This window comes from Thamnophis sirtalis, unplaced genomic scaffold, assembly GCF_051295495.1.
Source record: "Thamnophis sirtalis isolate CommonGarterSnake01/CBP01778 unplaced genomic scaffold, rThaSir2_p1.2 scaffold_9, whole genome shotgun sequence".
NCBI classification, from domain to species: domain Eukaryota; kingdom Metazoa; phylum Chordata; class Lepidosauria; order Squamata; family Natricidae; genus Thamnophis; species Thamnophis sirtalis.
Window position 1 is genome coordinate 22,557,594 of NW_028261389.1, and position 21,776 is coordinate 22,579,369.

General features: G+C 41.8%; 1 protein-coding gene across 2 annotated transcripts in view; it reads left to right on the forward strand.

The window, feature by feature from the left end:
• Positions 1-290: 290 nt before the first annotated feature.
• Positions 291-21,776, forward strand: part of TBXAS1 (thromboxane A synthase 1) — a 298,523-nt gene continuing 277,037 nt past the window's right edge. Inside the window, exons 1-2 of one of the 2 annotated variants that reach the window (XM_087723026.1) lie at positions 291-455; positions 16,948-17,051. The gene's annotated coding sequence lies outside the window, so the exon portion shown is untranslated. Of the gene's footprint in view, positions 456-16,947; positions 17,052-20,372; positions 20,392-21,776 lie in introns of those variants that run through there. The other variant, XM_087723027.1, reaches the window with a different exon arrangement.

Genomic DNA, 21,776 nt, shown 5'->3' on the forward strand with positions numbered 1-21,776 from the left:
GTTCTTTTCATTCCAGGCAACATTCCTTTCCTCTCTTCTAAAGTGCCAGCCTATGCTCTTTTCAAACCTGGAAGTATTATTTATTCGGAAAGAGATTTTTAAAAACGAAGAAGCAGCCAAACCCTCTTCCCATCTAAACTCCAGGCGGTGTTGCAGAATTGTAAACAGAGGCTAAACTTAGCTCAGTCTGATAACCACAAAGAGGAAAAACTTCCTACTCCACCCATAGCTACTATTCAGCGCCTGCCCTCCCCCATTAAGAAAAGCTTGGGAAAATTCACAGATTTAGGACTCGTAGTTCCAGCAAGCAAACATTCCCACTGGAAGAGAAAGGAATTCCTCAGTTCTGCAAAATGTGATCCTGTAGGATAATGATTTAAATTTATTTATTTAAAACATTGATACAGCTGCCCACCTTTCAAGCAACTCTGGGAGGCTCCCAGCCAAAGATTAAGGTACATATAAAATCATTTTTATGTTTGTTACAAATCTTTATATCCCAACTGTTTACATTTTTTGCTCTTCTGTGATCCCAAAATCTAAGAAATTAGCGATGCTCCACTCTCTTTGGGGGCTACGGGGCAGATTTGGAAACAGATCAACAGGAGGGACCTGTTGTAGGTCATCTAGTCCAATCCCCCACCCAAGCAGGAGACCCTACACCTGTGATGGGGAACCTATGCCACCTGTGGCACACAGAGCACTCTCTGCAGGTATGCCAGCCCTTGCCCCAGCCCAGTTCCACCACACATGCTTGTGCACCTTTTGTCAGCCAGCTGGTCTTCAGGTCTCTGCCGTGCATGTGTTGGGGGAGCGGGCCATATATGGGGGACGCGCATGTGCATGCACGGGAGGCGGGCCACATGTACAGAGGATGCTCATATTGCATTTTGGGACCTCACGCAGCATCTCTGCACTCTGTTTTTGCTTCCAGGTTGGTGCAGGAGGCCTTCCAGGCCTGCACCAACCTGGAAGCCAGAATTGGGCATGAGGGTGCCATGTGAGCCCCCCCCTGCACCCCATTTTGCAGCTGGAAAGCCTCCTCCACCAACGTGGAAGCCAAAAATGGATGAGGGGGTGGGTGCATGCACAGGGGGCGAGGGAGCAGGGGGGAATCATGCACACATGTGCAGGGGTTTTTGCACATGCATTACATTGTGTGTGGGGGGCAGTGGTGGGATTCAAATTTTTTACTACCGGTTCCATGAGTGTGGCTTGGTGGGTGTGGCATGTGTTGGTGGGCATGTGTTGGTGGGTGTGGCATGGGTTGGTGGGCATGGGTTGGTGGGTGTGGCAGGTGAAGGATACTGTAAAATATCCATTCCCTCCCAATCAGCCGGGACTCGGGAGGCAGAGAATAGATGGGGCCGCGGCCAGTCAGAGTGGTATTTACCAGTTTTCCGAACTACTCAAAATTTCCACTACTGGTTCTCCAGAACGGGTCAGAACCTGCTGAATATCACCTCTGGTGCAGGGGTGCATGCACATTGTCGCTCATGCTCATGCTTTTAGCATGCACAAACGACAAAAGGATTAGCCATCACTGCCCTACACCATTTCCAACAAATAGCAGTCCAATCTCTTCTTGAAAACCTCCAGTGATGAACCTCCCACAACTTCTGCAGGCAACTTCTGTTCCATTGGTTGATTGTTCTCACTGTCAGAAAATTTCTCCTTATTTCTAGGTTGAATTTCTCCTTGATAGGTTTCCATCCATTACTCCTTGTCTGGCCTTGGAAAACAGCTTGATCTCGTCCTCTCTGTGGCAGCCCCTTAAATATTGGAACACTGCTATCAGGTCTTCCCTGGTCCTTCTCTTCACTAGACTAGCCATGCCCAGTTCCTGTAAACGAAAAATTGAATTTTGAGGGCACGCAATGGACATACCTACAAAATGGCTACCATTTGCTTAGCTTGGCCAATCACAAATCACCCATTCCCCAAAGAGCAGAATGGGGCTGCTCCTACCCAGAGTGCTCCCAATATGTTTGCTTTTCCTTGGCAGACCACTTTCAGACAAAACGCTGCTGCTCACCACAATTTTATTTTCAAAATATACCACTCAAGCCTGTTTGCACCCCACAGGCATCATTAGGAAGGACAGGAAGCTTGAAGTTAATGTTTTGCTTGGAAGCCTGCTACTTTTCTATTTATTGATTTTCAATGCAAAGAATGTTAAATAATTAAAATCAGGTGATGTAGGAAGCCTGGCAAATTGGTGCACATAATAACACATTAGGGCACAGCAAGGCCTATTATTTCAAGGATAAATGCAAATAGTAAATTACTTTATAGCACTCATTAACCAGCACAAGAGACACGATATTTAAATATTCAAAATATCCAAAGCTAAATTGACAATGTCAGGATAGTTATGAAAAGTACACACAGGGAAAATGTACTCCCTTTGTTTTAAAAATATCAGGAGGTCTATATGGTGGGTTACGACTGGTACGCCCCGGTACAGGCGTACCGGTGCCTGACGAGAATGCCAGGTACCGTTCTGGTACGGTGCTCCAGAGGGCCCGCCCGCCCGCCCATGCCCCATGCTCCTTACCGGTATTTGAGGTTTTCGTGGCTTCCACGCATGTGAATGGAGCATACGGCGCCTGTGCGACATTCTGCCGAGAAGCTGGAGCAGGGGTGGGTTCCTGCCAGTTCTAACCTCTTCTAGAGAAGAGGTTCCACAAATCCACTGTGCCATTTAGAACCGGTTCCAACTCCCTCCCCCTGCCCATCTGCACCATGCTTGCCCCGCCCGCTGCTCAATGATTGGCTGGCTCACCAATCACCCCACCTGCCTCTAAGAGTCCTATCTAAACCTTAAAGTCTTAAAGCTGTCAAGTTTGAACATCCCTGGGGTTTTTTTCCCTAAAGGGTTAGGGGTGCAGGGGTCTTGTAACTTGACAGCTTTAAGACTTGCACACTTCAGTACCAGAGTTCCTGAGCCAACATGACTGGAGGAGGAATTCTGGGAGTTGAAGTCCACAAGTCTTAAAGCTGTCAAGTTTGAACATCTCTGGGGCTTTCTCTCTCTAAAGGGTTAGGGGTGAGAGGTTTTGTAACTTGTAGAGATACACAGCATGATAATATAAGCTGTACTTTCTAAGCTCATTGACTGCTTCACACATCTGAAATCCACCTAACTAATCGTTCTATGGCCAAGAGCCAAGGTGGCGCAGTGGTTAAATGCAGCACTGCAGGCTACTTCAGCTGACTGCAGTTCTGCAGTTCGGCTGTTCAAATCTCTCCGGCTCAGGGTTGACTCAGCCTTCCATCCTTCCGAGGTGGGTAAAATGAGGACCCGGATTGTTGTTGGGGGCAATATGCTGACTCTGTAAACCGCTTAGAGAGGGCTGAAAGCCCTATGAAGTGGTATATAAGTCTAACTGCTATAGTCTAACTGCTTAATGAGATACATAAACCTAAACCCTGCCCACCCCACCCCTTCCAGGAGTCCCCACGCACCCCATTTTGGCTCCCAGGGGGCTGCAGGGAGGCCTCGCATGTAAGGCTGGGGCACCCAATCAGTCTATTTGCTGCCTCCCAGAACTGTGAGGAACTTGTGAGGTAGGTTAGGTAGAGACATTATGGTTGGATTCACATATCACACTGTCATAATATGGACTATTTTATTTCAGTCGAGTACAATATGTGAAGCTAAACATCCTTCAGGTTGGGTATTTTTGAGATAGTGTTGGAAGATTTTGTGAGATAGTATGAAGTGTGAACCAAAATGTTACAGCTTTTTAGCCAATCTGGCTGAATGTGTAAAGCTAGCCAATTGTACCTTAGTCAATAAATTTCGGTTTAAAAAAAAAAAACCAGAGCTACATTTGATGTGAGAACTCACTAGTGACTGAACAATCCATGATGAAAAGACGCAATTCAAATGCAACGTGTTAAACAGGATCAGGCATTTGGCTAAAAATCACCTCATGGAAAGATGGGTGGCTAAATAAGATCAAAAGTAGTACCAAATCAAAACGCACCATAGCTTACTATGATGGATTAGTTCATGTAACCTTCTACACATGTTTACCTTAGATGTGGTATTCAGCCGGTTGGGGCCGGTTCTGGTGAACTGCTAGCAGAAATTTTGAGTAGTTTGGAGAACCGGCAAATACCACCTCTGGCTGGTCCCACCCTTGCCCACCCCACCCCTTCCAGGAGTCCCCATGCACCCCGTTTTGGCTCCCAGGGGGCTGCAGGGAGGCTTAGCCTATAAGACTGGGGCACCCAATCAATCTATTTGTTGCCTCCCAGACTCCCAGCTGATCAGCTGGGTCTTCCTTTGTTGCACTGCACAGGAGAACAGAGCTGGAAAGCAGGTTAGTGGAGTGGGGTGGGGAAGGAATGGGGATTTTGCAGTATCCTTCCCCTTCCATGCCCACCAAGCCCCGCCCACAGAAGCGGTATTAAAAAAAATTGAATCCCACCACTGGTTTACCTAATGGCTAACTATGGGGTTTTTTTGGTTTCTCCATGGTTTTTGTACGCGTGTGCTTTCAAATTAGTTTTTGATTTCAGACAATTGCCTGAACAAGTCCTTGGAGTTTCTTTACCAAGGAAGGAAGGTTTTATGGAAGTGGTTTGCCACTGTCTGTTCCTAGGGCTGAGAGTGACTGGCCCACGTTTTTGTGCCTAAATCAGGCCTCTCCTGGTTTCTAATCTAGCCTGGTGCTTTACCAAACTGGCTTTGAATACCTATTTTTGGGGTGAGCATATCTCACTGAACTGCTGGCTCAGTTCTTACAACTTGTTTAGTTACAAAGTTGTTGGTTTATTTGTGGTTCAACAGAGGTAGTAAATGAGAGTGGCAAGGAAGAAGGAGGCAGATGGACATTCGTGTGATTAATAATTCAGTTTTATTAATGCCACTGTTCATGTGCTCAACAGACAATACAAGCACAATGTAAAATTTAGAGTCAGAGAAAATTAGATAACATAACCCCTAATAAGCATATGAATCGTTATTCTATTTACATACGCTTCATTCGTCTCTAAACGCTGCTGCTCAACCATTATAAACAGCCAGACAAAATCTTACCACTTGCCGTGTAATTCTAGAATCATAAATAAACGGCTAACAGAAAAACCATTTAAGCTATCAGGGATTTTGCAAACTATAGGACTGTGATAGGGAATCTATGGCACGTGTGCCACAGGTGGCACGCAGAGCCCTCTCTGTGGGCACACAAACCGTCTCTCCAGCTCAGCTCCACCATGCATGTGCTCCTGCCTCCCGCTAGCCAGATGGTTTTGGGGTCTCTGCCACACATGTGTGGGGAGCGGGGAGCGTGCAGGAGATGCAGGCGCATGCATGGGGGTGGGGCACAAATGCAGGGGTCATGCACGCATGCGTAGGGGTAGGGTGCATGCGGGGGTAGTGTGTGTATGCGGGGGGGCCACACACACATGTGGGGGCAGGGCGCATGGGGGTGTACGTGCACATACACAGGGGGAAGGGGGCTTGGGGGTGTTGCATGCACATTGCATTATGAGGGTGTGTGTGTGTGTGCACATGCACGCTTTCTCACACACTCCTGCACGCTTCTGGCACTTGGCACCGAAAAGATTAGCCATCACTGCTATAGGATATAACAAAAGTATTGCCAAAAATCCTTAAAAAGGAACCATGTAGAAGAACGTGAGCCAGCCGGCCAGCACTTCAATGATGTTTACTTCACCAGGGCAAAGTCTTTTGAAATAGCGCATTTTTTTACATACCTACCTTCCACAATTGCTGAGGAAAGGATATTAAACTGAGCCAAGGTAAATGCTCTATGCTATTTTGCTAGAGGAAGATGTTCCAAATATTTTGTCACCTGGGGTTTGAACATCCCTTTTCCAATTATTACATCAGTAGTGATTCTATTATGCTCTATCTCTATGTCAATAGCAATTATCTTCTGTCTTAGCAGTACCTTACTTTTATCATATGCCACACTCAGAAGCATCTATGGGGCAAACCCAATGCAAATCATTCTATTCCCCTACACTGGAAGCCAGGAAGTGATCAGGGCGGCTGTAGGCACAAGCTCTTCTTAAGCTCTTCTTAATTATTCTTAGCCAAGTTGGACTCTGTCTTTTTCAATTTGCTTCTAATCAAAGTGCTGCATTTGAGACACCATTTCCTGCCTGAAAAACCTTTTTATCACAACCTGGATTGTATAAGTAGTCCTCAAGTTGCAACCATAATGGAACCTGCCCTTCATGTTTGGTAACTTGTGACAGGCATAACATGGGTTGGTCACTTGAACAACTCATTTTTACAACCTTTTTGTGGCGGTCCTTAAACAAATCACCACTGTTGTTAAGTGAACCAATGCTTGTTAAGCAATAGGTGCAGTTTTCCCTAAATGAGACATCTGTTAAGTGAATTTTGCCCCATTTTACGACCTTTCTTGCCACAGTTGTTAAGGGAAACATTGCAGTTGATAAATTGGTAACCCATTTGTTAAGTGAATCTGTCAGAAGGTAGCAAAAGGTGATCACATGACCTTGGAACACAGCAACGGTCATAAGTATGAACCAGTTGCCAAGCATCATTTTAATCACATGATCATGGGGATGCTACAAAGACCATAACTTTGAAAACGGTCAAAAGTTACATTTTTTGGTGCCATTGTAACTTTGAATGGTCACAAAATGAACTGTTGTTAATTGAGGACTACCTGTATAAACATTGTGGCTAGTTTAAAAAAGCCACACTCAAAGATGTATGTGATGAAATGCACTATCTGTATATTACTCCACTGGGATATATTTATTTGCAATTTAAGGGGATTAAATTATATTTTTGCATGTTTTCAGTCTGGATAAATATAGAAATTACAGACCAATAGGACAACAAACATTCTGGTTTTACCTCTTTTCTATAATTAAACAGTCAAACTTGTAACCAACAATGTTACATCTTACAATATATGAAAATACTAAAAGTATCTTATCAATAAGAGCAAGTAAACAACAGCCAATTGATGTGACTCCAAGTCTACCCTATAGCTTTACTACTGAAATGTGGTCAAAAGTCTGTTGGAAAACATTAAATGCAGCATATAATTCAAACTTGAGTTGCAATGTATATTATCCCACTCGATAGCTTACAATCAGCGGTGGATTACTACCAGTTCGCCACGCATGTGCTCGCTCACTTCATGGGCACATGCGCACCTTCCACGCATGCACTTTACTAGCATGTGCACCTTTGACGCATACACTCGGCCTCAAAAAGGTGCCTAAATAGGACGGCATAGACCTGGGGCCATGATTTCTGCTGCTGGCTCAGGTGAACCAGTCCGAACCAGCTAAATACAACCTCTGCTTACAACACAATTCACAGCACAAATACTTGCTCTTGTGTTAAAATACTCTGCAACTCCAATCAATAATATAATAATAATAAAATAGCAGAGTTGGAAGGGACCTTGGAGGTCTTCTAGTCCAACCCCCTGCCTAGGCAGGAAACCCTATACCATTCCAGACAAATGGCTATCCAACATCTTCTTAAAGACTTCCAATGTTGGGGCATTCACAACTTCTGGAGGCAAGCTGTTCCACTGATTAATTGTTCTAATTGTCAGGAAATTTCTCCTCAGTTCTAAGTTGCTTCTCTCCTTGATTAGTTTCCACCCATTGCTTCTTGTCCTACCCTCAGGTGCCTTGAAGAATAGTTTGATTCCCTCTTCTTTGTGGCAACCCCTGAGATATTGGAATGCTACTATCATGTCTCCCCTAGTCCTTCTTTCTATTAAACTAGACTTACCCAGTTCCTGCAACCGTTCTTCATATGTTTTAGTCTCCAGTCCCCTAATCATCTTTGTTGCTCTTCTCTGCACTCTTTCTAGAGTCTCCACATCTTTTCTACATCGTGGTGACCAAAACTGAATGCAGTATTCCAAGTGTGGCCTTACCAAGGCATTATAAAGTGGTAGAGTTTGTGTACTTCTGGTATAGATGTCATATCGGTCTTAACTAGGTTTAACAAAACCAGGCAGTAATTAGCCACTTTGTTCTTTTCCCTTTTAAACATTACTAGCCCTACCCTCTTGTCTTGTATAAATGGCTGTGCTATCTATATAAAAGACATTAAGATTGAAGCCTGCAAATCCAGATTATTTTTAATCCGCTCTAGGGGAATTAGGTCATCTGCCCTACTGCTTTTCCAGCTGTTAATTGATTAATGAAACAACCTCTGATACCAAAATAGGAAAGAAAAGGGGCAGGGCTCCAAAATCTTTCCAAAGACACTGTAGGACTGAGCTTGTGTGCATATAAAGCATGAAAATATTCTTCTTGTTTCATAGCTGGGATATATGACATTCCAAAGCAAAATCCCAGAGAGATGAAGATACTAATTGCCAAAATCTGGAAGCGTATTTTAATTCATCAATAGTTAATCCTTCCCCCCCCCCATTTCCTTTTATTTCTTTTTCAATTCCTCATTTGTTTTGTTAACAGGAATTTAGACCTCAAAGATAATTAGCATCTGTTTTTTAACCCTTACCAGAACCTGAATAAAACCATTGATCAGTGAGACTATCTTGGTTTGTTATTTTCTTTCGTGTTTGTTCTTAAGATTGTACAGTATGAAGTCTTTATACCAACGTTTTATAACAAATCAAGGTTTCTGAGCCAGATTTTTATTCTCAGCATCAGACATAAGTATTTGATAGTATTTAACAACCTAGCTAAGATATTATTGGGAGTGATCCATTAAGACACTTAGCTTGTTGACCGGAAGGTAGGCAGTACAAGACTTAAATACTATATGACAGACTGAGCTTCCATTATTTACCCTGCCAACCTAGCAGTTTGCAAGCAAAAAAGTGCAAGTATTAAATAGGTACCATTTTTATGGGAAGATAACTGTGCACTTTTTGCATATACTGTAGTTATGCCAGCCACAAGACCATGGAAGAGTCTTTGGACAATGCTGGTTTCCTCAGCTAGGAAATTGAGATGAGCATAGCCCCTTGGGACAGATACGACTGGCAGGAGAATCCTTTACCTGTATCTTTTAAGGATATTTTTACTTTATTCTATCCATCTTGTTGTTTGAGTTAAATCTCCTCCTTAATACCCAGTTTCAGTTTACCCTTGGTATTGTAGGAAGTAAGCACCCACCCCTCTCCTAGAAAATGAAATATTTTAGAAAATATTAAAAAGGTAGAATATTATATTTCCCTGGATGAGAAAAGGAGAAACATGTTTTTAAGACAAAGCGTCTCCCTGCAGCTTCCTCCCCCTTCACCTTTGTCAATGGACCATTAAGGTCTGAGCCAGTCTATTCTACATAATAAAGATCTACCTACTTCAGGCAAAGCCATAATAGGAATCCCAAAGCCCTTTCATTACATCATTACCCAGCAACAGCTAAACCAAGCTTTGGACTCAAAAGACCCCTGGGAGTCTGACCACCAATCAAAGTGCATTTCTTGCACAGGGACGGGAAGCTCTGGGGTGGGGCCCAGAGAGGGCATAAAACCAGGGCACTCTCAAGATCTCTTCCCTTTTTTCCCAGCATCTCAAGCCATGTCCACCATTAAACCATTTTTCCAAGCAGTCTCCATGTTTCCAGTGTCTTTTTCTCCACTTGGAAATGAACCCAGATGGACATTTCTTCCAACAGTATATAAATACTGAGGCCGAGGTGGCGCAGTGGTTAAATGCAGCACTGCCGGCTACTTCAGCTGACTGCAGTTCTGCAGTTCGGCTGTTCAAATCTCACTGGCTCAGGGTTGACTCAGCCTTCCATCCTTCCGAGGTGGGTAAAATGAGGACCCGGATTGTTGTTGGGGGCAATATGCTGACTCTGTAAGCCACTTAGGGCTGAAAGCCCTATGAAGCAGTATATAAGTCTAACTCCTATTGCTATTGCTATTGCTATAAATCCTGTTCTCTGAATTGAAACCTTAGCATCACAAGTAAATGACTTTTAAGCAACAATTCACCCTAAATGTAATCATGGATGCAACATGCTATGTAAACTATCCAAAGAGTCTAAGGCAGGGATGTCAAACTTGATTTCATTGAAGACACATCAGGGTTGTGTTTGACCTCAGGGGGCTGGGGTGGGGGTGGATAGCTTGATGTCACTCATGTTGGGGTTGCCTGTCCCGGCCCGAGCGCTCTGCCAATGAAAACAGGCTCCCAACCCATTCTATGAGGGAGGTGAATATTGCTGGAATTTCCATTTCATTCATTTCTAGTCTAGCATTAAAATCACTACCTCCTGTTTAAGTGAGCTTCCTGATAGCCCATTATCAAGTTGTCCAAATAGGTCTCCCAAGAGCAGCAATAATAATAAATTTGTGCTTTAGTAGTGTTGGGAGAAAGATATGCATTCACTAATATGTTTAAATATAAAAACTAGTGCCTGGCTATCAGTCTTTGAGGGGCAGTTTAATACATGAAACACAAAATTTGGAATAAATCAATTTTCCTAACTCTCCATTGGGCTTCTCCTAATTTCACTCACAATTGCTGGTAGGACAGTTGAATAATACCCATCTAAACTCATTCCTTCTCATATCCAGTTTTCTGATATAAATATCATAACACATTTAGACAGGGATGGCATTAACTTACCTTCCCTACCAGTTCGCAAATGTGAGCATGTGTGCGTCTGCGCATGCGTTCAGTTTTCCGTGTATGGCTAAAAAAAAGTGCCTAAATGGGATGCCATAGAGCCAGGACGGGTGGCAGGGCCACCCACGATTTCCGCTACCAGTTTGGGCGAACCGATCTGAACCGGCAGAATATTACATCTGCATTTAGATAAATAACTGATACAATGTGCATCTTTATACATTGTCTTCCATCTTGGTATTTGCCAGGAGATTGACATGAAGAGAAGAGATTTGTTTTCTGACCCAGCAAATACTTGTTCTATAAAAGCCACACCAAGCCATTTTCCTATCATGCAACTCTCACAAATGTTATTTCTTCTCCTTATAACCTGTTCTGTTTTTTATGGATTGGAAATACACCATCTACCCAAAGATATTTATTTGGCTAGATTACCTATTAATATTTGTTATAACTCAGATGTCTGGATAACATCAGCTGTCTGCACATTATCAGAATGAAAAGCTTTCATCAGAATATAAAATATGTCAATCAATTTCAGTATGTTACTTCAACCAATTACTCTTTACCATTTTTGCACTGAAATACATCCTTAATATTTTCACAGTTGCACTATGTGTGAAACGTACTAGGATGCTACAGTCTGATGAAATATAAATATGATATTTTTTTTAACTGCAAACTGTTTCAATTTTTTTTCTGTATGAATACAATGTTTCCCTTTTTCTTTTTGTTTTCTTAGGTTTAAGTTTTGGTTTTGGAACAAAGAATGTATTTCACCAACAGCTCTAAGAGTAACGTAATAAATATATATATTTATAACTTGCTCCAGCTAAGACATTAGGTGCAACAGACTTTAAATCTGAAAAAATAAATATTTAAAAAGGGAATAGAACAGATTGAAACAAAGAATCTCTTTCCTGTATGCATGAATCAATTAGTCTGGAGACCTCGTCATGCAGAAGCTGTCTCAGTTCAAACCCTTTAATATTTTACTCTGCTTATGAGCAAATTTGCCTACGTTAGGTTTTTTTTAAAGAAATATATACAGTGTAGGCCCACAAAAACTATATAAATAATTCCACCACTTATTGTCTACCCAGCAGATGGGGGAAAGGACTATATAAATAGGATATGGGGTGGATGGGTTGTTTGCTTTTCTTATATACATATCTCACATCATATATCATAATAGCATTTGTTGGACATTAAAAGCCACCCCTCTCCTAGAGAAATGAAATATTTTAGGAAATATTAAAAAGGCAGAATATTTCCCCCAAAGAGAGAAGTAGAAACTCAAAAGAGGCAGAAACTCAGCTGCCCCCACCTTTGTGAATGAGCCATTAAGGCCTGAGCCAGTCTCAGTCTTCATTATGAAGGTAGGATTAACCCTCTACTGATCTCATTACATGAGAACACCTGGGAAGAAACAATGCTCAACCAAACTTGGACTCGAAACACAGCCTACAGAGTTGCCCCTGCCTGGCCCCTTGGAAGTCTGACAACCTATCAGAATACTAGCTCAAATTCAAAGCCCAGAGAGGGCATAAAACCAGGGACTTTCAGCATCTCTGCCTTTTTTTCTTCTTCACCCAACATCTTGAAGCATGTGATCCCCTTTTCTGTTCAGGAACTCAAGCCATGTGATCCTGTCCATTAAACCATCTTTCCAAACAGCCTCCATGTTTCCAGTCGTGGCATGACAAAACCGCGGTCCACTAAAGCGCGCCCGATTAAAGCGCGTACCTGACGTCATCAGCAGCGCGACAAATACGACCGCAGAAAAAAAAAGGGCGCTTTAAAAAGTGCTTTTAAAGCAAGCCGATTCACGTAAAGGTAAGGGTTAGGTTTAGGGTTAGGGTTAGGTTAAGGGTTAGGGTTAGGTTTAGGGTTACGTTAAGCGTTAGGGTTAGGTTTAGGGTTAGGTTTAGGGTTAGTGTTAGGTTTAGCGTTAGGTTAAGGGTTAGGTTTAGGGTTAGGTTTAGGGTTAGGTTAAGGGTTAGGTTTAGGGTTAGGTTTAGGGTTAGGTTTGGGGGTGTTAGGGTAAGGTTTTCGCATTAATTTTAACTTTACCGCTCACAGCGTGATGTTTTCGTTGCGCTGTGATGACGTCAGGTACGCGCTTTCGTCGAGCACGCTTTAGTCTACCGTGGTTTTGTGGTGCAACCGTTTCCATTGTCTTTTCCCCCTTTTGAAACTGAACCCAGATGGACATTTCTTCCAACATATTCAACAATATTTTACAGGCCATTAAATGTTTCTTAGATCTGTGGTTTTAAGGCTTTCTTCTAAAAATGCTCTGCATGTGTGACTTCTGCTTTTCCAAATAAAAATACCTAACAAGAGAGACAAGGAGCAGCTAAATCAATATGCGACACTGATTAGCTTTGTTTTGTCCTCAGATGTTTGCAACTATTATTAAGCAAATGAGAGACACTGGTGCATTTTTACATATAAAAAGATTTCATTTGTCTTGGTGGCAATAGCAAAGAATAAAGCTTTCACTGAAAATGGTGTAGGTGAGAATGGGTAAAACACAAAAGAGCTTCTTATATTTATTTAACTATTCTTAAAAGAAATAAAAGAAATCCCTTGGGGATTTGAACATCACAGTAAGAGCAAACATGAGAAGTGTACTACAAGAGGAAAGAAGCGTTAGCTTATTTCATTTTTTTTTTAAATACAAAGGAATGCCCACTAAAAATCATGAGAAATATATACAAACTGGCCTTCTGCAAGCAGCAGCTTTTCAAGGAGACAGTTGCATCATCTGAAGAGACCACACGATTGCTATCCCCAGACACTGGAAACTGAAATAGCACCAATTTAGGAAGCTTAAGAAACTGAACCCACCACTTCCACTGAAAGCATGAGCTGATGAACTGCAACTGTAGAACTGCATTAAGCATCACATATCCTATTTTGGGACTCCCAAGGTTTTCTTAAATTGCATTGTTGAATTTCAGTGACAGTTTTTTTTCCCCAAGCAAAGCAGTACCGTACACATAAGAACCAAGGGACGTGGTGGCTTAGTGACTAAGACGCTGAGCTTGTTGATCAGGAGGTCGGCAGTTCAGCGGTTCGAATCCCTAGCACCGGGTAATGGAATGAGCTCTTGTCCTAGCTTCTGCCAACCCAGCAGTTCGAAAGCATGTAGAAATGCAAGTAGAAAAATAGGAACCACCTTTGGTGGGAAGGTTTGATTTGATTTGATTTTTTGATTTTACTTTATTTGTATGCCGCCCTTTTCCCTGAGGGGACTCAGGGCGGCTCACAATTCGAGGGAGGGGAAAAACAGACAAGTTACAAACATGAAAACCATACACCGTTAAAAAGCACAACAGTCATACCATTCGAGTGGGGTTACAAGTCTTTAGCCCCAGGCCTGTCGGAACAGCCAGCTTTTAAGGGCTATGCGGAAGGCCTGGAGGGTGGTGAGGGTACGAATCTCCACGGGAAGTTCGTTCCAGAGGGTCGGAGCAGCCACCGAGAAGGCCCTCCTCCGGGTAGTTGCCAGTCGACATTGGCCGGCTGATGGAATTTGGAGGAGGCCTAGTCTATGGGATCTTATTGGTCTAGTGGAGGTAATTGGCAGTAGGCAGTCTCTCAAGTACCCAGATCCAATGCCAGGTAAAAGCATTCCGTGCGCCTTCAGTGTTTAGCCATGCCAGCCACATGACTACAGGGCTGACTCTCAGCTTTGAAACGGAAATGAGCACCGCCCCCTAGAGTCAGGAATAACTAGCAACTATGTGCAAGGGGAACCTTTATCTTTACCTTACACACAGAAATAATGGAAAGTCTACATTAATGTTAACTATTTAAATGCAAAAATGTGTGAGAGAATAAAAACCTAAGCTCTATTTTGTACTATTGCCTTGCCTACTCCTGCTTTTAAACTCCATTTGTGTTGAAGTGTAGTCTTCAGTAATGAAAATCTAGGTATTGTAGTCATATACATTGACATTTGTCTCAGTTGTTTGTAAAGAATTGCACATGTGATAGAGCTTTGGGTGAGAAGCATAATCCTCAGAGTCGTGGTGACACAACTACCTATCTTTAAGGTAACCAAGATTTGATATCAAAAGACAGTGAACCAGTTGGGTTTACACAAAACATAAATGATGATTAGCTAATTATGGGTTGATGCACATACAACCAAGAAATAAGTAGCGGTGGTCTTCAAAGAAGCTGAGGAGAACAAAAGGAGAGAGTTTGTTTCAGTAGATATTGTGACCTGTGGCCATTTAAGCTTTGTTTGTTTCCACATTTCAATTATTGTAATTCTTCATAGTGTAATTCAGTCCTATTCCTATTCAGTCCTATTCAGGAATAGGACTGAATTTAAGTACTCTCCCTTTTCCTGGCATGATATAGTCTATGAAGGGATCTCTCTGATGTGATGCACTGGTAATGGTGCAGATTATGTATTAATTTGTTACTTCACATCATTTCCATGTTGCCCCAATCAGTTACCTCTTGCATTGAGCAATAAAGCCATTCATAAAGCACAACATCTCCAAAAATAACCCTACATGAACCCTCATTAAAATCACTAAAGCATACCAAAAGCATAACTGAAAGAAATAAAGACAATTAAAAGTCACCTATTGTTCTTTTGCTAGAATTTAAAGCTTGCTGAAGAACATTGGTTTTCAGTGCCTGCTGGAATGCCGGAAGCAGGACATCTGTGGTGATGAGGGCGATGGACTGAAAATTTTAATTTATGTGTGCCACATGGAAAAGAAGCAGAACTTTGATTATGTAGTCACTCTGCTATTGTGATTATTATTTTTTGGCAGTCAAACTGATAAAATCAAGAACACCTCTGGGGCACCATAGGGTGAGAGTCATCTTGAACAAAGCCCACCTTCCTTTTTTAATCTCTCACAGGAGCCAGACATTAAGCAGACACTGAGCAGCAGCATGTTGTGGGAAGAGGTCCAGAATTGAGTTAATCCAAATTGACTGAGTTTATGTCACATACCACACAGAGGTGGTATTCACTTACCTTTGCTACCAGCTTGCAAATGTGAATGTGCATGTGGAGAGCGTCAAAAACAGGACGTGATGGTGTCCGAGTGGGTGGGTGGGGAGCCCAGTAATGGTTTTCACTTATCTTCACTACTGGTTTGGAACTGGGAGTGCTCTTGCGGAGCTTCTGTGCATGTGCAGAACCTTCTGCGTATGCGCAGAGTGTCCGTGATGATGTTTGGGGGATGGTTGGAGCCTCCCGCCGCTGCTGCTACTGGTTCACCCGATAGAAACGGCTGAACAGCACCACTGATACCAAATAAAAAAATATTTTGTACAGACAGTAGAGTACTTATAGTACTAAATTTCAGGGTGCTTCAGAGGAATGGAGCAGCCTAATGCCGAGCAGAGAGTAAGAAGTACAGCTTTGGCTATGGAACTGAAGGAGGCTTCATGAGAGATGGGGTTACTCTTATCAATGGAGCTTTCCCATCCATTACAATATAATGAAGTGGGTTAAAGGGGAGCCCTGGCACCAGATGGAAAATCTCCAGCAGCCTAGGAGAGAGATTATTGAGAGATTATTGAACCTTATATCCTGATAGGTCTAAATCAGGAGAGGTGTCCAACCTTGGCAACTTTAAAACTTGTGAACTTCAACTGCCAGAATTGGCTGGCTGGGGAATTCTGGGAGTTGAAGTCCACAAATCTTAAAGTTCCCTAGGTTTGACACCCCGGTCTAAACCCAAAGGGATAATTGCTCTGAATTAAACTGCCCCATCTTACCCCTCCATAGAGAGATGGGGATGTGATGGGGAAGGTTTTGTCATAGTGCTGTTGGAAGAACAATCCTTCTGGGTTCAGTTCCAAGTGGAGAAAAAGACACTGGATTCATGGACGTTGCTTGGAAAGAAGGTTTATTGATGATGGACAGGACTACATGGCTTGAGATGCTGGGCAAAAATGGGGAGAGATGCTGAGAGTGCCTGCATGTTATGCCTCCTCTGGGTTTTTGAATTTGAGCTTGTATTCTGATTGGTTGTCAGAAGGGGCCAAGCAGGGCCAACTCTGTAAGCTGCCTTGAGTCCCAAGCTTGATTGACTCTTGCTAGGTGATGATGTAATGAAAGGGCTTCAGGATTCAGGCTCTGCCTGAAGGAGGTAGATCTTTGTTATGTAGAACAGACTGGCCCAGGCCCTCCCAAGGGTGGGGGGGGGAGGCCTGAATTTCTGCCTCCCTTTTAGGGGAAATATTCTGCCCTTTTAATATTTCCTAAAATATTTCATTTTTCTAGGAGAGGGGTGGGTGCTAACTTCCTACAGTGTCAACTAAAAAAAGAGCATCTTCATCAGCATACTGCCTGTGTTTCTCTTTCAAAAGTTTCTTGCAACACGAGAGTGGGAAAGAAATGTGGTAACAAAAGAAACAACTTCTACTCTACTAGATCAGAAGACCTCCAAACTCCCTTCCAGCCCTGTGATTCTGTAAGTATACAATCTATAAGAGCAAAGCATTGGGCTTTTAAAGATTAAATTAATCTATTTACTTACAACTAATGGCTTGATGGTTGTATCTTGAAAAGATCCATTAAATTAAAATACCAGACATTTTTAAAAGTCTGTCACTCCTGAGAATAATGTCTGCAGATTTTGTTTTTTTTAAAAGTCTCCTTTTTAATCAGTAATAGTCTTTTCACTCTGATAATATGAAATGTTGCCATGAAGCCATTGTACAAGCCAACCCCCTCAAAGCACCCATCGCTTTCGACCTAAGCATTAATGAGTTATGTGTCCTTTGTAGTATTTCCTTGAAAGAACAGCCCGGAAATATTAGCACTACAACTCCCAGAATCCATTTTGCACTGGCGAGACCATTTTCCTTTTCTCTAGCATGCAGGGACTAGTAGTTTTAAGCTTGCTTGGCTTCTTTGCTCAGCTTCAGGTTTTGAAACACCTGCCTCAGCTCGAAGAATGCTTTCTGGGGGGAGGAAAAAAAGGAAGAAAATGCGCAAAGAGGTCCCAGCCTTCGGCTATGCAAATAACCACGTCGCCTTGGAGAGGGAGTTATATAGTCCTGCCTGCCATGGGGAAACCCGAAACCCTTTTCCTGAAATTAAGTGTCTGATTAACAGCCTCGGTGGGCTTGTTCTGTGAGTTGTCAATTTCACGTTTGTATCGTTCGTGGGGAAGGGGAAAGTAAGCCTTTTTCTGAGGGGAACACGTGCAAGCGGATCCTGTGGCTGCGTCCCGGAGAGGAATTAAAGGGCCCCGCCCACTCGCAGAAGAGTTCAGAACCGACCGAAGCGGGACTCACATGGGCGGTTGCAACTAAGAATGAATGAAACTTAAGGTTTAGCGGACTTGAGACATTTCTAAGTCTCTGTTTTCCCCCCCGAAATTGATTTTCTCCTATTTTGATAGGATTTTATTTCCCCCCCCCCTCCCCGTTTACAAAATTACTAAATTGGGGTTTGGTGGGATCGTCAAGAGATACGTTTTTCATGCCTGTACTATCACGGCAGGTTCCCTGAGAGCTGCTGGATGGAAATACCAGAAAGAGGACCCCACTTTTACGGTGTATTTTGAACAGATTAACAGAGTTGTAAGGGATCTTGTAGGTCATCTAGTCCAACCCCCCCTGGCCAAGTAGGAGACTCTACACCATTTCTGACAGATGGCAGTCCAGTCTCTTCTTGAAAGTTTCCAGTGATAAAGCCCCCACAACTTCTGAAGGCAACTTCTGTTCCATTGGTTGATTGCTCTCACTGTCAGGAAAATTCCTCCTTATTTCTAGGTTGAATCTCTCCTTGGTCAGTTTCCATCCATTATTCCTTGTCTGTCCTTCAGGTGCTTTGGAAAAATAGCTTGACCCCCTCCTCTCTGTGGCAGCCCCTCATATATTGGAAGCCTGATATCCTGTCTCCCTTGGTCCTTCTCTTCACTAGACTAGACATGCCCAGTTCCTGCAATCGTTCATCATATGTTTTAGTCTCCAGTCCCCTAATCAGCTTTGTTGCTCTTCTCTGCACTCTTTCTAGAGTCTACACATCTTTTTTATAGCATGGTGACCAAAACTGGATGCAGTATTCTAGTTTGGATTTGGTGGAGAGGCTGAACTTTTCAGTGAGACTCTGTGCCTGGATAGACTGTTATAACTGATTAGTTACTGATTTACTTAATGGAATTAAGCAACTTGCCTTTGTACAACCAGCAACCTTAATGAAGGTAGTCCTTGGTTTACAACAGTTCATTTAATGACCAAAATTACAATGACACTGAAAAATGTGACTTATGACCGTTTTTCAACCTTTGCGGCATTCCCAGTGATCATGTGATCAAAGTTCAGATGCTTGGCAAACTGGTTCATATTTATGACCGTTGCTGTCTCCCAAGGTCGTGTGATCGCCTTTTGTGACCTTTTGACAACCAAAGTCAACGGGGAAGCCAGATTCACTTAACAACTGGGTTGCTAACAACTGGGTTGCTAACAACTGGGTTGCTCACAACTGGGTTGCTAACTTATCAACTGCAGTGATTCACTTAACTGGTAAGAAAAGTTGTAAAATGGGGCAAAACCTACTTAAAAACAGAATTTTGGGGCTCAATTGTGGTTGTAAGTCGAGAACTACATGCATTAGCCATGATGCCATTGTCTCCCAATGGTTGGGACTTGGGAAACTTGGTTTAAATTGTGTCCTTCTGGTGCTTTATTCTTAAATATAATTTGCTGATCTGTTTTTCTTAACCTTGTGTGTATCTGTGTGTATAGACTTCAATGTTCTGCTCAAAACCAAAACCTACAATGCATATAACACTTTGAGATAATCATCTTTTTCTTCTTCCAAACCTTAACTTTGTATGAAAAAAAAATCAAATTGCACACCTTTAATATACATTCCTAAATTGTAATTAATACTGATAAAGTACTTCTTTTCTTCTCTATTTCTAGTACTCTGCTTTATCTAAGCAATAGATAATACTATAAAACAGAAATACTGTATAAGTATAGTTTTGAAAAAAATATAATGCATCAAGACTTATAAACAATAAAAAGGAAAAAAAAACTTTTTTCATAAGGGCCTACTGTACATTGCCTTTTTGAAATCAGTTATTCTCCTTTAGTTTAGCATCCCAAAATGACATGTTATAAAGGCTGGCTAAGGATGCTAAATTGCTAACTCTGAAGGGTGGGGAGGTGGAGGGGGGCTACCCTGAACCTAAATATAACATGTAATTAATGCCTAATGGTAAACTTTACCAGAACAGCATTGTTGTAATGGCGGCCGGGTGATAGACAATGGGAAATTTTGAGTGGCTACAAGGTTCTCTGTATATCTTTAGACTATTCCTTTATTAGCCCTACTGTAGCACTTAGGTACTAAAGATAGAAGAAAGGACATGTGGGTGGCTGATATAGGAACATTACACTTTTATATGGGAACTGCAAGGGCATCTCTGCTTCCCTGTCCAATTGTGCTAAATCATAAACTAATTTATAGAGGTAAGGGTGTATCCCCAAACAAAGCTAAACAATGGCTATAATTTTCCAGTTCTTTTTAAAGGAACGGGTCTAAATACTGGAGGAAAAAAGGGTCAGTGTTGTTAGATAATGAATGAATAGGCCATAATTCTTTTGCTTTGTTTAATTTTTCGAGATGCAAAGTCCAAAGGGTGGAGCTGGCTTGCACAGGCTTGTGGTGTGCTTTAAAGGTTTCTGGGTGAGAAGGGGATAAAAGGAAGAATTTAGTACAGCCAGAAGCTAGTAAAGTTGGCCGTTCCCCGCCCCATGAAATTAACACTTACCTGACCAGCAAAAATTTAGGAGGTGAGATTTTCCCGTCATTTCCTCTGTACTTGCATGGGAGAAGTGTGACAAGAAGGACTTATTCATTCCATTGATCACTGAATGCCTGACCAATCATAGCTTTGTGTCTTTGGGTGCTTCTATCATAGCCTATTCAAAGAAAAAGGTATGGGATGAGATATCTTTTTGTGTGTGATTGACAGCAGGGATTGATTGGTGAGTACTATTAAATTGTTTCTAGAGATGAAAACCTAATGAAACACTATATAGCACTTCCCGAAATATATTAAAATGAAAAGGAAAGTTCATGCTAAATAATATTGGAACTGTAGAAGACTAGCTAGGTTTTTGCCTCATAATCTATGCAAGTCTATTCACAAGTAAATTGCCCTGAATTCGGCACAGTTTATTCCCGAGAACAAGTTTATTGATTGCAATCTAAGTAGCTAATATATTACCCCTGATTGTAGAAGCCCTTTTGTTTGGAGACTGTTTTCTGAAGGATTGGGTTGTGATAATTCATAAAACAGTATCTTTGGAGACATTTAATATAATTTGGGGATTTATAGAGAACTGGAAATTATTATTTTCAGGAGTCAAGAATAAATAAAATAGACCAGGCATAGTTAATATATCATGAGAATTTGGTATATTATCTAAAATTCTCATGTGAAGGCATTCTGGGGAAGAAGGGGCAACCTCTGTCCAGTGGAAATCCAGTCTGGGGGAAAAGAAACTCTGAATAATAGTAATAATCTGGGATGGGTGTAAAGAGAAGGAACTGTAGTTCTTTTTTTTAAATTATTTTTTATTTTTTATTAACAAACATGTAAAACACACATACACAAAACCTAGACGTACACCACATTTATACAATACAGGAAGCTCCTGTTCTTTCTAATAGCAATCAAGGGACTGTAGTTCTTATTATCACTTCAACCACATATGTTGTTGTACCGCCTCCTATTCAGGAGAAACTTTTTGCCAAAGTTACAAAATATAGCGCATTCCACAATGAGAAAATACAATGACCTCCTCTCTAGCATTATTGGTCTAAAATAATGTTTCCCAGCCTTACCATTTTCTTTATGTTGACTGGAATTTTAAGTCCATATATTTTACAATGGCTAAGGTTGAGAAACACTAGTCGAAAATCAATTATAGTACATGATGTGTGAACTAAATTGTAAATTATAACCAAATATTGTATGTTGAAATTTTTACTTGCTTTTAAATGCTTATCCTTTGAAAACATATTTTCATAATTACAGGTTTTGATATTTAAAACAAGCAGGCAAAAATATGTCGGGGATAAATTAAATCAGGTTTGAAAATCATTATAAATAGAAATAATGTGGCCCAAGCTGTATTTGAGTGCTTCTAATGCTTGTATATTTTGAAATATA